Source organism: Cheilinus undulatus, linkage group 17 (genome assembly GCF_018320785.1).
Source record: "Cheilinus undulatus linkage group 17, ASM1832078v1, whole genome shotgun sequence".
NCBI classification, from domain to species: Eukaryota; Metazoa; Chordata; class Actinopteri; order Labriformes; family Labridae; genus Cheilinus; species Cheilinus undulatus.
In genome coordinates, this window is record NC_054881.1 from 29818272 (window position 1) to 29833669 (window position 15398).

The window sequence follows — 15398 nt, forward strand, 5'->3', positions numbered from 1 at the left end:
GGTGGCAGAGGTCAAATAGCTGTCACATAAGTGATGGGAAGTTTGGACCACCATTTCACAAAATTTAGTTTTTATAATTTTACTTAGTAACATATGCTGTAAAATTACCTTATTGAAATTTGCAATTTTAAAAACACTCCAAAAAGTAAATGTTGGCCTACATGACAAAACTCAGAGTAGTAATAGTAGTCATGGAACAGGCACCCCATTCCTCTGGCCTGTGATGGCTGTGGCCCCGAGGATTGTGGGGCGTCCTGCACAAAAGGTGGCAACCCTAGTGCTGCTCCACAGTTGACAGGGACTGTGTCTTTAGCAATATGGTTGGCTACAGCTGTGATAATGTCACCCAACTTTTTACTGTTTATATATATATATATGGCACTGCACTGCTTAATGACGCTTACAGCAACAATTGCAGAGGCTTCAGGTTCTGGGTTGCTGCATGGAGTTTTACACACTTTTCATACTGCACTTTTTGCCCCTGTTGTAAATGGTGGAAGAGATTCATCATGCTTGAACCTTTTGTTGCAACATGCTTTCATAACTCTCTGCAGAAAAAAATGTTCTGCACCTCATTTCAAACTTTAAACTGAGAGCTTTTCTTTTACCGACTAGCTCCTCTTTGCCTGTGCTGCTTCCGTCCCTCTCTGCATCCATGTTGTCTTGCTCACTGCATACAGGTACTGTTATTGTGAATGAGCATGGGGAGGGGTGTGTTTTTAAGTTTTGATTTTGTTCAGAGGAAGAGGGGAAGGGCAGGGTGACAGGATAGGCAGTGACAAGAGAAGAAGATGAAACAGTATTATTTTAACTATATTTATATAATCGATAATGTCTCTTATACTTTATCTTGTTTGAAAATAGGTATATTTATATTTGAAAAACCTCATATATTGCCTGGTCCTAAACCAAAATGACAGAACGTAACAACACAATTTGCTTACTCAGCACGAATGTCGGCAACATTGTCAAATGAAGTGAATCATCTCAGGGTTGCTCACAAATGGAGACATTTGTGAAGAGTGGGCTGAAAGAGGCATTTAGATTTATTTAGCACTGGGATCCTTTTCCTTTTGCCATCCAGGTTTGTGGGCAGGGCTGAGTGAGATAGATTGTGTGATGTTGCATGCATGAAAAGGTTGATCAGTTTGTCACAAAAAGTCTAAACAAAGTGGTTAATTCTTTAAAAATTCACTATGTCTTAGTCCATCATATGCTAATAACTAGTCATGCCACTATTGTGTGCCACAGCGTCTTAAATTAAATCCAGGTATCATTGATTTTTTAAAAGTACGTTCAGTTCACATTTGTGCTCATATGAAATGTCATATGATAAAAAGAAAATGATTTGAATTGATTTTTTTTTTTTTATAAACAGCCAACAACTTTATTATCTCTCATTTTCCATTCATGTGTGCTTCACAAGCTTACTGCAGCATTACCAGCCCCAGCAAGTCTGCAGTGTTGGGTATTAGGTGGCGCAGGGGAAATTATTTGAAAAATGAGAGGATAAGCACCAAGCAAGGAGACCCTTAATCTCAATCACGCCTCAATGCTCCACTGATAACTTACATAACCTACAACAAGACCCTTTGTTGTCAAAGTGTCGCCACTCTTACATGCAAGCTCCAGTTAGTTAGAACACCATGCTACCTATCCTACCACATGGCCCTTCACAAGCTCCCTAACTTTGTGGACTAAAGGGTAGCAAGAGACAAGATGGTCATGTCTTGTCTCTTTTGTCAAATGGGAACCTTCCTCCACAGGTGTTTCTCCAGTAAGTACCATGACATCCCAGGGAGGCCAAAGAGTAAACTCTCCTGTAGTATCTCAGAGCTACACTCGTCATGCTAGCTCTCACTGTCCAGCATACAAACAAAAAAGACATCCTTTATCTTACTTACGCTACCGGATACACTATATTGCCCAAAGTATTCACTCACCCTTCCAAATAATTGAAATCAGGTTTTCCAATCACTTCCATGGCCACAGGTGTATAAAATCAAGCACCTAGGTATGCAGACTGTTTCTACGAACATTTGTGGAAGAATGGGTCGCTCTCAGGAGCTCAGTGAATTCCAGCGTGGATGCCACCATACAAGTCCAGTTGTGAAATTTCCTCGCTCCTAAATATTCCACGGTCAGCTGTCAGTGGTATTATAACAAAGTGGAAGCGATTGGGAACTACAGCAACTCAACCACGAAGTGGTAGGCCATGTAAAATGACGGAGGGTCAGCAGATGCTGAGGCGCATAGTGCGAAGAGGTTGCCAACTTTCTGCAGAGTCAATTGCCACAGAACCCCAAACTTAATGTGGCCTTCAGATTAGCTCAAGAACAGTGGGTAGAGAGCTTCATGGAATGCATTTCCATTGCTGAGCAGCTGCATCCAAGCCATACATCACCAAGTGCAATGCAAAGCTTCGGATACAGTTGTGTAAAGCATGCTGCCAATGGACTCTAGAGCAGTGGAGATGCGTTCTCTGGAGTAATGATTCACACTTCACCATCTGACAATCTGATGGCTGAGTCTGGGTTTGGCGGTTGCCAGGAGAACGGTACTTGTCTGACGGCACTGTGCCAAGTGTAAAGTTTGGTGGAGGGGGGATTATGGTGTGGGCTTGTTTTTCAGGAGCTGGGCTTGGCCCCTTAGTTCCAGTGAAAGGAACTCTTAATGCTTCAGCATACCAAGAGATTTTGGACAATTCCATGCTCCCAACTTTGTGGGAACAGTTTGGGGATGGCCCCTTCCTGTTCCAACATGACTGTGCACCAATGCACAAAGCAAGGTCCATAAGACATGGATGAGGGAGTTTGGTGTGGATGAACTTGACTGACCTGCACAGAGTCCTGACCTCAACCCGATAGAACTCCTTTGGGATGAATGAAACACACTCCTAAACCTTGTGGAAAGCCTTCCCAGAAACGTTGAAGCTGTTATAACTGCAAAGGGTGGACCAACATATTAAACCCTATGGATTAAGAATGGGATATCACTTAAGTTAATATGTAAGTCAAGCAGGTGAGCGAATACTTTTGGCAATATAGTGTATCTATCAAAGCCCAAAGAGTATCGCTGCCTTCAGCAGATCCATGCTCTGTGCATGCAGGTGGTAACAATGCAGGTACTACCTACCCTAACAATCGCCACTAAATGCCACCACAGACAAAACAAGTGTTCCTGGTGCCAACATTAAACATGCAAAAGTACTAAACAGGTCATTTCCACTAAGTGGCCCATTGAGTTTGGTACGGAACAGTCCGCATGTTTTCGTGTGTCCATGTATCAAAAGTTGGAAAGGGTCCCAAAAAACTGACCCATACTGCACACTTTTTTGGCACCCTCCATAGGGGTACCAAGCTGATCTATCCATCCCAAAGGATGTACTGCTCTGCTGGGCAAAACAAAACACAGAAGTCTGCTCTGTGCAGAGTGGGTGAAAATGAGAGAAAAAGGCAAACTTCTGCAGGGATATCAGGGATATTTAGACTCAACAGAAATCCATACTGTTTCCTGGATCATGGATATCGATATGTGGCCACAAATCAAGTTAGCCCGAGTCATCTGTGATGGATGTGAAACTTAAGTTGTGTAAAAGTTTTGTTAATAAGAACTTTAGATCAGTTGTTAAATGTCTACTTCTTCTGCATTCGAAATCATATCGTATGACCATCCCTGACAGTCCACCCACCAAGCGAGGGTATGGGTGTTTGTATAAACTCAAACTATTTTAGCGTGTTTATACAGGAGTTTAGCATGTTGAAACATACCAAACTGTGCTCAATCAAACTGGACCACCTAATGGAACTCTAGCTAGACAACACAAAAGAAAACAGAAGACAAGAGGAAGTTTAGAAGGAGGATGGGGGAAGCTGTGGCTAGCACTCACCCCTGGCAGACTGGGCTGTTGCTCTACCTCCACGTACTCCCTGAGGAGTAGGAGGAGAACTTCCAGGCACACTCACATTCACAACCACAGCCAATTTAGAGTCACCAGTTTACCTAATGAGCATGTCTTTTGATAGTGGGAGGAAGCCGGAGAACCTGGAGAGAACCCACGCATGCACAGTAAGAACATGCAAGTTCCGCACAGAGAGGTTCTGATTGGGAAATGAACCAGGGGCTTTCTTGCTGTGAGGCAACAGCGCTAACCCCTGCACTGCCATGCAGCCCTTATTTATTAATCCATTCATTAATTTATTTATTTAGCAGAGGTGGGAGAAAGTCCTTGTTTTGCAAGTCTCAAGTAAGTCTCAAGTCTTTAATTTAAAGTCTCAAGTCAAGTCTCAAGTATAGACGTGCAAGTCCAAGTCAAGTCTCAAGTAAAGACAAGTCGAGTCAAGTCCGAAGTCATAGGTTTGAAATTTTTGAGTCCTTACAAGTCATAAGCACTGTTTACCAAATAAAATGCCATTTTAACAATGTAACAATCTATTAAATTTGACAACTACAATGAATGCATTTTGAATTGTTTAATTTTTTAAAACAAAATAAAAGACCAGTGTGACAGAACTTAATCACACAGAAAAAGAGTGATGACATAGCATTTAGGATATAACCAGTGCTAAGTGGTGCAAAAACAAATGAACCACTGAGTACAGTCATTTTAACTCATCTAATGTGAGTGTGTGTGTGTGTCTGTGTGGTGAGTGTGTATATGTATAGGTGTGTGAGTGGATACATAGGGTTTGTGTGTGTTTGTCAGTGAACATGTTTGACTGGTCAACATTAGGTTTAAGGTGTTATAACCAGCTCTTAACCTCAAGTTATGTCTTATGTGTTAAGTTATAAGACCTCAAGTTATGTGAGCACAATGACTGGCTCCTAGTGAATAAACCAAAAAAAAAAAAAAAAGAGCTGAGGAATCATGGGTGTCTGTTTGGGTATTTACTGTATATTTAATATTTTGACATTTACTGTAGTTCTGTGACTGTTAACTTAAAGTTATGCTTTAAAGTCTGTCTTCTTTGTGTGGACTTATATTTATAGAAGATTTTGGGAGGATTTTTTAAAGTGAACCGCAACTGGTCACTGAAGAGCCACATGCGGCTCGAGAGCCATGGGTTGAGTATCACTGTGTTAGCTGAATACTTTGAATGGGGGCACATTTTACTCAACACACTCACTGAAAATCTCAAGTATTTTCAAGTCATCGGACTAGAGTCCGAGTCAAGTCCCGAGTCATTGTTGTCAAAGTCCAAGTTGAGTAGCAAGTCTTTGATGATATTGTTGAGTCCAAAGTCATCAAAATTCTGACTCAAGTCTGACTCGAGTCCAAGTCGTGTGATCAAGTCCACACCTCTGTTATTTAGTCATGCATTTATGTCACTATGCTAAAGCTATACACTAATCTAAATCCCATACCTTGTTTACCTTTATTTACCGTCCTTTAGCATTTGATTAGATGAATTGTTTAAGACCCACATGGCTTTTAATTAGATGGGCTACGATGCTGACACATGGGAGTCATGATGTTTCATTTGTGCCTTTAACAATTGTGCCAGACTGTGATAACCTGGTACTAAGAGTGCTGTCATAATGTTTGCATGTAAGTTTAACACACTCCACTGATTTTTATAAATGTTTATCCAGTATATCCACATCCTATTTACCTTTCAAAGACACTCAAAACATTATGAGATCCTTTTATTTTAGAGCTGAAGGAGGACATTCAGGCAAAACCTCACCAACTCACCAACTGAAGAAGGTCTTGGCAGAAACAGAAATCTCCAGCAACACTTGTAAGTTTAGAGAACAACTTTACCAGGCCAACATGGTTCAATTTGTAGCCCCCATCAGGGTCATCAGATGACCAAGGGGTGAATACTTTTTATAGTCATTGTAAACCAGTAATCATAATGAACTTGAGGAAAAACACAAGTTCAAACTTAATCTCCTTGCCTCTCCGTGCACAAACTTTATGTAAAAAGGGAATGAAAAACATTATTTTTTTAAGAAGAACCTCAAAGCTGGATGTAGCCTGTTAATGGTAAAGTCTGGTTTTCTTTAATCAGACACAAAGTTAGTTCTTAGCCCACTTTGATAAAATTTGAATCCATCTGCGTAAAAGAAGATCACAACAAATCTCCCTAAATCAACACAGAATTGTCAGCGTCTGTGCCAAACATGACAGCACTTAAGATATGAAATTTAGCTGATTAGACACACTTTATCCTCTTAGTGTGAGTGAGGGCCTTTCTTCATCAGTGTTCTCCCCAGCTTGTTTTCCCCTACTGCTCTGATTTCATTCCTGTTTCATGTGTTTTGTCTTGGCAAAGATGTGAGAGATAAGAGGTGGGCATCTGTGTATGGCAGTGCCTTACCATCTGTCAACTGCCCATGGGGTCTCTGTGGACATAAGCTCACATGGGTAGAACATGGGCAGGCGGAGAGTTTCTAGTTTAGTCCAGGGGATAATCGACAGCAATTCTTAAGATTTGTATCTGTGGAACATTCGTTGAACGCAGGGAATTTTCAGAACTCATACGAGCTAATTAAAAGTTCTACATCAGTGGAACTGGTTTGTTGCTGTTTCAATGCACCATTCAGAGTCAGAAGGGCTTCAACGAGTACAAAGTGGAGAAGCAGATACAATGATTCAAATAGGAATCTCTTTGTAAAAGAAAAAGAACCACAGCTGTCAGACAGTTTAATTGATTAATCACTTCACTGGTCTATTGCCAACCCCTAATCCTCCAACAGCACAAGCCAATCACATTTCTTGCAGCTTCACAATTTACTCAGACATCTGGTTCATAGGCCTTCATAGAAAAACATTAGAAAATTTGATTTTCCTGCAGTTTTATTGACATTTATACATTTATAACTAAGAAAAATGGTCTAATGATGGAAGAGGGCAACACTGATGCAAGGTATCCCGAGAGGCTAGAGAACGAAAAGTACTTCATCCTGCTTCTTAAACCTCACACAAACACACAGCAGAGAGTCTCATCTGGATTAAGCCATGTGACAGATCACACAATGTAAATGTAAACTCAATGTAAAAAAGCTCAACAAGGATGTCCACATTTGTTCTCAGGCAATGGAACATAGGGTTGCCAGGTTTTCTGCAGAGTCAAGAATATGTAACCTCATACATTATAGCTCCTTCATCAAGTATAACAACGTAACCACGTAATGTTTCTGCTGGTTGAGTAATCGTCACAATCATCACGGCCAACTTCAGTTTTGTAACATTAGCTAATCATATCTTTTTCAACTAAATCTATTTCTTCTTTGGGGCTTTGTGATTGGTCAGTTAAGGAGTAATCATGTTTCGATTGCATGTTTTGAATTAGAATTTTGTATTTCAAAACAATTTCTTAAGTCTATTTGGACAATGTTAGCAAATTCTGTGGAGATGTTTTGCACTTAACGTCTCATCTCGGAGCTCATCCTGAATGCTCCCTTTCAAAAAGTAAGGACATTTGTGTTTGGTAGATGATTTCTTTGTTGTAACAATCCTTCTTGGCAAAGAATCTTTACAATTGGAGAGCCTATTTCCCTTTAAATGGTGCTACATTTGTAAGGAACATGCATGTGTAGGATGAGCAGCAGAGCTGACTACGCGGGTTGTGCCCATGAAAAATTTGCCAAATCTCTGCCAATGCCAAACAGATTACTCTGCCGTTGACTCTTGTTTGGTGTTGTTTACTGGATTGGGTGACTTCAGTCTATAGAAACATATCAGTATTTTAACAATTTGTTCATTTAACAAACATGAGTCTCAGTAGCTGGTCAGGCTGGTCACCAGTGTGTGACCAGACATACTGCTGTGGAAGGGCATCCTATTCTTCAACCAGTATTTGTCACAAGTCAGCCAGTGTGGTTGTGTTGGTCACTCTGGCACGAACAGCACACCCAAGCTGATCCTAAATGTGTTCAGTGGGGTTGAGGTCAGGACTGCTGGCAGGCCATTGCATCCTCTCAAATTCTGGAGGTAGTCTCTGATAAACCCTGCTCTATGGGGCCAAGCATTGTTATGTTGGAGGACAGAGTTCAGTCACAGACTGTGGAGATATGGGATTGCCACTGGCTGCATAATGTTATCTGGATATCTCTCTGCAGTGAGACTGCCTCCAAAAATGATAAGCCTTGTTTTTCCAGTGAGGGTGATGCTGCACCAGTGTTAATTTTGACAGTTTTTTTTTTTTTTAAATTTTAGTCTAAGTCTTTAGATGAAATGTCTTTTAGTTTTAGTCACATTTTAGTCATTTCTACCCTTTTCAGTTTTAGTCTAGTTTTAGTCCATAAAAAGTCCTCAAATTTTAGTCTTTACTTTTAGTTCAAGGATTTATTTTCTTGCCTAAATCTGGTACCAAATCATTGCAGTGTGTTCTATGTATGCAGCTAAACCTGGGGTCCCTGCTTTCTACTGCTGAGAGGCAGAAGAGATACAGCTGCATTGTTTTTTGACAGATTTATCCAAAGTGGAGAAATATTATGGGTTTTGAATGTCAGACAAAAACTACATTACATTTTAGTCTAGCTTTAGTTATCTTGACGAAAACTAAACTTACTTTTTGTCAGTTTTAGTCATCAAAGATCTATTTTTGTTCATCTTAGTCTAGTTTTTGTCATGGAAAAAAAGGCTGTTGACGACCATTTTAAGTCACAGTTTTAGTCGACAAAATTAACACTGTGCCGCACCACACCATCACACTGCCTCCACCAACTCCATCCGTGCAGCAATCAGCATAGTCTTCTCCACACTTTGATCCTACCATGAATCTGGTCTTCTTTGAGTTTCCAAACAGGAGTCAGTAGCAACAGCAGATTAAGCTGTTTGGCACTGGCAGAGAAGATTTTCAGTTTTCTCATGAGTGCAACCCATATATTCAGCTCTGCTGCCCATCCCACAAATGCATGTTCTTTACAAATATAATATCATTTAAAAGGGAAATAATCAGGCTTTCCAACAGTATGAGATGCATTTGTTACAACAATAAACAGTCTACCAAACACAAATGTCCTTATTTTTTGTGCTAAGTTAAGATGTTCTACCAGATCTATGGGGGGTTTATGATTGCTGTTGAATTTTGACAAATATTTCACTTTTTAATTGTCTGTTATTTTGTAAGTCGTGTAGCTGCCTGTCTTGGCCAGGACACTCTTAAAAACAGATTTCTAATTTCAGTGAGGTTTTCCTGCTCACATAAGGCTAAATAAAAAATAACACCCTGTTGCCACAAACAAAAGAGAAAAGAATTTAACATTGTGTCTATCATCACTAGTTTCCTTTATACAGAAAACCTTCCACATGCATGAAGGGTCAAAAGTAAAGACACTAGGGATGTCTGCAGATGCTCTTGCAAGACGGAGGAATTTACATAATGTACGATGATTAGGATCTATAAACCCAGCAGATCAATGAGGTCCAATTACAGGCCACTGGAGTTTCTTATCTGCTTCAGTTTAACTTTGTGCTGCCTGGTCCTCCACTTTCATTAAATCCCCAATGTGATTAGACTGGCTGATTGGCACTAGTTGAAGATTATCACTGAATGCAATCGCTGTTTGGCTGCTTACTTTTGTGTTCAAAGACACGGGAAATGCATCGTCAAGGACACATTTAATGTTGTTAGTGACGAATGGTATTTCTGTGGAGGCAATATCATCGAGCCATTATCATATTGTATCTCATTATTTCTATATTCCAGCAATGTTAATGACTCTTTCACTTACGACCTTTGCTAAATGAGCCTATGATACATCCATGAAAAACAGGCTCATTGTTGTGTTTTTGCTTTCTCCCCATCATGCAGTTTTCAGGGGCCTCTGGGAGGTCTGGGAGCTGTGGGGCTGCCTTTTTGTTAAAGTGCATTCACCTGTGAGAGTCAAAGCCATAGAGGTGATATGCAGGAGGTGTAAGGGGAGAAAAAGCAGACTTTTTGTAAACAAATGCACACACAAAAAGAAAGAAATACACACGTTTATGATACCCTCTAAAATCCAGCACACACTCTCTCTACCTCTCTTTCAACTCCATTTGTTATTCTAAAGCCTACGTACAATTCTTAGATTTGTGTGTTTGATGTTTCTCAAGTCTGACTTCCATCCGAGCTGAATGAATAGTATGTGACAATTCAAGAGAAAAACCCAGCTTCTTACTCTTCCCCCTACCTTATTGTTGACTTGTGGATCACAGACTCAGTGTGAGCATTTCTTTCTAGTGCTGAGAAAAAGGGGAAGAGATTCCTCGCACATAGTGTTTATAGTGTCATGGTGACACACAGATTAGCAAGGCACAGTCGAGCATTTCCATGTGACTCAGCATGTTCGGCCAATTACGCAGCATGCTACACCCGCTCCCTTCCCCCTCGACACACCCACTTTGTGGCAAATCCTAACAGTAGCGGTTGCTCGTCTGACTCGGTCCCCCTCTTCCCACTCTCTCCCCTCATTCCTCTATTTTTGGCATCAGACATTCTGGGCACGTAGACCTCAGCACAATGTAAATTATTCAGCCTGGCTTGCCAGAGGCTGGGAGCGAATCATAAATCGCAGATGGTCTCAGGCTATTTCATACGGGTGACCGTGGTTAAACACCAATGCACAGAATCATTTTCAAACCCACACAAATATAAGGTTTCATTACTTAGAGAGTGTTTGATTTTAGAGTTGGGTAATATGGCCTTTTTCTAGTCTTTAAATGTGCACTGTATGTTTGTAGCCCTTGCAGCACCTTTGGATCTGGCTTTGTGACAAATACCATTTTTACCGAGGTAAATAAATCGTTAACAAAAGCAGCAGTTTTTGATTTTATCATTATGAGGAAAATTAAGTCAAATAGTTACAGAAACCTGGAGTGCTTTTTGAAAAAATCCCATAATAGCTAAAGAAAATACAAACAATACAAACAAAACAGGCTTCTTGAGACATCCAATAGAAGAAAATATATGCAGCCATGCTCCAAATTAACTCAAAATCCCAAAGTCAACTGTAACTTGGCATTTAGCTTAGATAATATAAGGTAAAAGAGCTAAGACAACTGAGAGCATATCACTTCCCCTTTTCACAGCTGTTGTCTGACATTTCATGACATTTTCCCCAAAGAATGCATAAACCTCATCTTCAAAGTGTGCTCTTTGCTGCTATCTATTAGCTGGTACCTCAGCGTTATACCAGACACTCCATAATGAGGCACTTTGAGATGTCTTACTTCAGGTGAAACAAACTTTCCTTTATGCTGGCGGATGGTTCAGTGCCTCCTCTCTCCCCAGTCTGTTGACTGCTTTGTCAGAGTGAGGGGGCGCAGTGAAAAATGGGCGAAGGAAGTCGGCCTGGTGTCAGGCACAGATGCCAGGGAGGGGAGGTGCCCAGTAGGGCAGCATCCATGTTTAGTGAGGCAGTTTGCTGTTTAATTACACACTGTGGGAGTCACCTTCCTTGGACCTCAGAGTTCATATGTTTAGGCCAAGGGTATAACACACTGGCTTCTGTGACCTAGATTTGGATGAGTGGGAATACACAACACAGATGTGCACACGAACAAGCAGTTTTTAGCATTTTTTTTGGAGGACGCTGTTTTGACTTACTTCATTCCTTGGAGGATTCTTCAACCTTTATCCAAGGCTGAAATAAAACCTTTACTTCAAACCTGACACGTTTATTTCTTTTAGAGACCAATGGAAAGGAGGCACAATAGTGTCAGCCAGATATTACCATCTAAAAGAAAATCACATGCAGCTAGCTCTCTTCCTACCTTTTATCAGTATGTGTAATTACAAATCTAAAAATAAAGGTATACTGTCGTGTCCACTTGCTCTTGCTCTGCCAAGGTTGTTGTGGTTCCATCTTCATTATTTTCATGTTTCATATTTTGTTGATGTTCTATGTGCTCCCTTTGAATAAAACAAATGAATAAAATTGCTCTTTTTATTGCTGTTTTATTTGAGTATGTTTTATCTGATGCTTGTCTTATAATCGGTATACATGTAACATGCGCTTTTGAAGCGTTGCAAGATCTCCATTAAAGCCAGCAGTCACATTTTTATTCAGTAACCTTCTTTTATATCCTGCTACATCCTGACATGAAAGCAAATGACATTGGACTTTAAGTCGATACTTCTCATTCTGAGTCAGTCTGCATGCTTGAGCATGTCAAATAAGAGACAAGAACTGATGCTATCATAAATATATGATTCCTTTCTATTGGAGGGATGTAATTTGCTCCCATATGCACGTGACATTTTAATGAAAGACAAGGATAGACTTTGAAATAACTTTGATTAAGCACAGAAGGACCACTCTGAATAAAATAACCAGTCACAAGTGGTTCAAGCATTTCGGATAAAACATGCTTCCATACAAACACGACAAAATATTGGAGAGGGGTCTGGCTGCAGACTGTATGGCACTGTCACAGACCTTTCATCTGAGACGCTGTCTCTTTCAGAACAGAAATACATGCTAAAACTTTCAAAATAAAATCAAATTAAACTTCCATTTAAGGAAAGACTAGGGGTACCACAGTTAAAAGTTAAATACCTGACCTTCAAAACCAAATTACAAAACATAATAAAGCTGAATAAACAGTTTGTTTACAGGAAAAAGCTTGTCCTTCATGAAAACACTTTAATGTAGCCATAGCTCTGTTAGCTGCATTAGCAAAATTTAGCTAACATAGCTAAAGCTAAGCTCTCAAAGCGACTACGTGTGTATTCTCTACATGGCTACATTTGCTAAAACTAACATTAGATACATTTGATTTTATAGGAATCTTAATTACATATCTAGCATAGCTATGTTAGCTTTAGCTAAAGCTAACGTAGCTTAAGCAAGCCACCACTCATGTAGCTACTTCTAAAATAGGCCTACACATTATTTAAATGTGGATTAGACTGCTAATCTTTTTTTCTGTTGAATTTATGAAATATTTCCTAGTCTGTAATGTTTGTTATGTGGTGATTTCATGAATGAATGAATGAATTTAGAAAAAATATAGCTAAAACATTGTACTGGTCTGAAACAGACGCCATCTCAGGTGTACAGTCTGTGAGAGTAGCCATCATGTATGGTCTGCAGTCAGACTGATTTGAAATATTGGGCCTTTGGTATTGATATGAAGTCTCAAAAATGATGACAACAATGCTAACATTTTACAAGCCAGTTAAGGACTGTCACATGGAAAAGAAAAGATCAGATACCTGAAATTCACTCCTAGTGTTCATGCTTGAAAGCATCTCTTATTATACTAGTTTAAATGTTCCTTAGGTAAGATTTTTAAAGCTTAAATAGGATGCCTAATGCTTTATGTTGTAGCCAAAGACAAAAACAAACACAGCCACAGTCAACATAAAGATCCCCTTTGGAAATAAAAATCCTTTTCAAATTTCCACTGATGAGATTGCCCATTCAGCAGTAATAAAATACTTCCTTAAATACTCACTACCTTCTTTCTTGGCCTCTCATTGTCATATGTGGCTCATTTGTTATAAAGAGTGACCATCCTCTTTCCCAGCACGGTTCTCTTCCACCATTTGTCTTCCCAATGCATCCCCACACACTGTCCCTGCTCACGCTAATTTCCACTAATGATCAGTCAAGGATAAAGAAACGACGGGGGCTTCTCACTCAATGCTAACAAGTCGAAGGCTCTCACCCCACAAAGATTAAAGGCAGGCTCTTTTGTGCACTGTGGAGCAAAGACCAATAAATCCTCATTGATGCTCTCGCCGGGTAATTATCAGAGGGCCCTGAGGCACAGATCAAATCACTGCATGCTATTGACGGTATAGCTTGATACAAACAGGTATGTTTGAGCGTGCCACCAGAGGAACCAGTGTGGGGGTTTATCAGTTTGACTTATCAGCCCTTGATCGCTTAACATACCTCATACTCCTCTTTCATCTATCTCTGCAGGGTTTTTGGCATATCTAGCGTGACAAATTGAAATAATTGAACACTAAAAATGGAAACTTAGATGTTAAGTGTGTTTACTGAGACACAGTGGTTGGATTGGCTTGAAATAGAAGCTGGAAACCAAATTTGGTTTAGATAATTGGCTTTTATTCAGCATAGTGATCATTTCTGCTATAGGACTCTTCTTAGACAATTGTTCGGAAAGACATTTTGAAGTTTAAGCAGTTTGATTAAGATGTGAGGAGAATTTGCAATTAAATATTCTGGAATTTTCATGGAAATTAGGGGAAATTTACTTGGAAGATTTCAAGCATTTTTATGACAATTATATATATATATATATATATATATATATATATATATATATATATATATATGAAAGTTTCATTAGACGTTTTGGGTGAAATTTGCTTTGAAACTTTTTTGCATATCCATGGGAATTACTGAGGATGGTTGCTCGAACTTCTTTTGAAAATTCCAGGCAATTTCATGGCAATATGGGAAATATTGCCATGAAAATTTAATTTAATCTTAATTTTGGGAGGAATTTGCATTGAAATAATTTATTTCATGATAAGTTGGGAAATATACTAATGTTTATTAATTTTTGCCAATTAGATTGGGAATTCTGGAGTTGTGTCCTTTAAAATTTTCAAGAATTTTCATGGAAAATTCAGGGAATTTGGATGTTTAAAGGGATATTCCATCATTTTCAAGGAATTTTGGGGGATGTTTTTGTATATATTTAGGTATTTTATGACAGTTCAAGGGGAGTTCACTTTGAAATTTTCAGGTTTTCCCTTGAAAATTTTCAGGAATTTAGTTAAAACAACAGACCAGCGAGCACTCAGCTGAAACATATGTTCTAGTGCTGTTAATTGTTGAAAAATAATCAAGTTAATCATGTGGTGATTAATCATGATTAATCCCAGCATTTCTTTAGTTTTAGTAATTTTTTGATTTTTAAACATTCTTATTATCAAGTTTTTATTTTTTATTATATATAATGATATATATTATAACTTTACGTACAGCACTTTGAAAGTGCTTTTTCCAAAAAAATGTATTTATTATTATTATTATTATTATTATTATTATTATCATCTATAAATTAACATTTAAAATACTATCGTTTACTTTCATTTTTGCTTGAGATAAATTAGCACAAGAATGATGTTAAATGAAGAAATTTTAAACAAACTAGAGTTTTTAAACTTCTTTGTGGTTTATAATTCAGTGTCTTATTTCACTGAGCATTAATATTTATAAACTGCAAATGAGCCCAGCAGACAAACACATCAGGTTCAAAATAACTTGTGCTGTAAAGTGAATGATCAGGTGTGCTGTTACCCAGAGGTAGCTGTGTTTGCTGACTGTTGTCCAGTGGTCTCTCGTCAGTGTAATAAATGTAGCTTGGGTCAGCTGATCCACATTAGTTGCCTTTTTAGCTGTCAGACAGTTCACGGATTATTGTGACAGTAGTTCTCGTCAGTGTTCTGTGGTACGGGTCATCCGAGGTGACCCGGATGATGTCT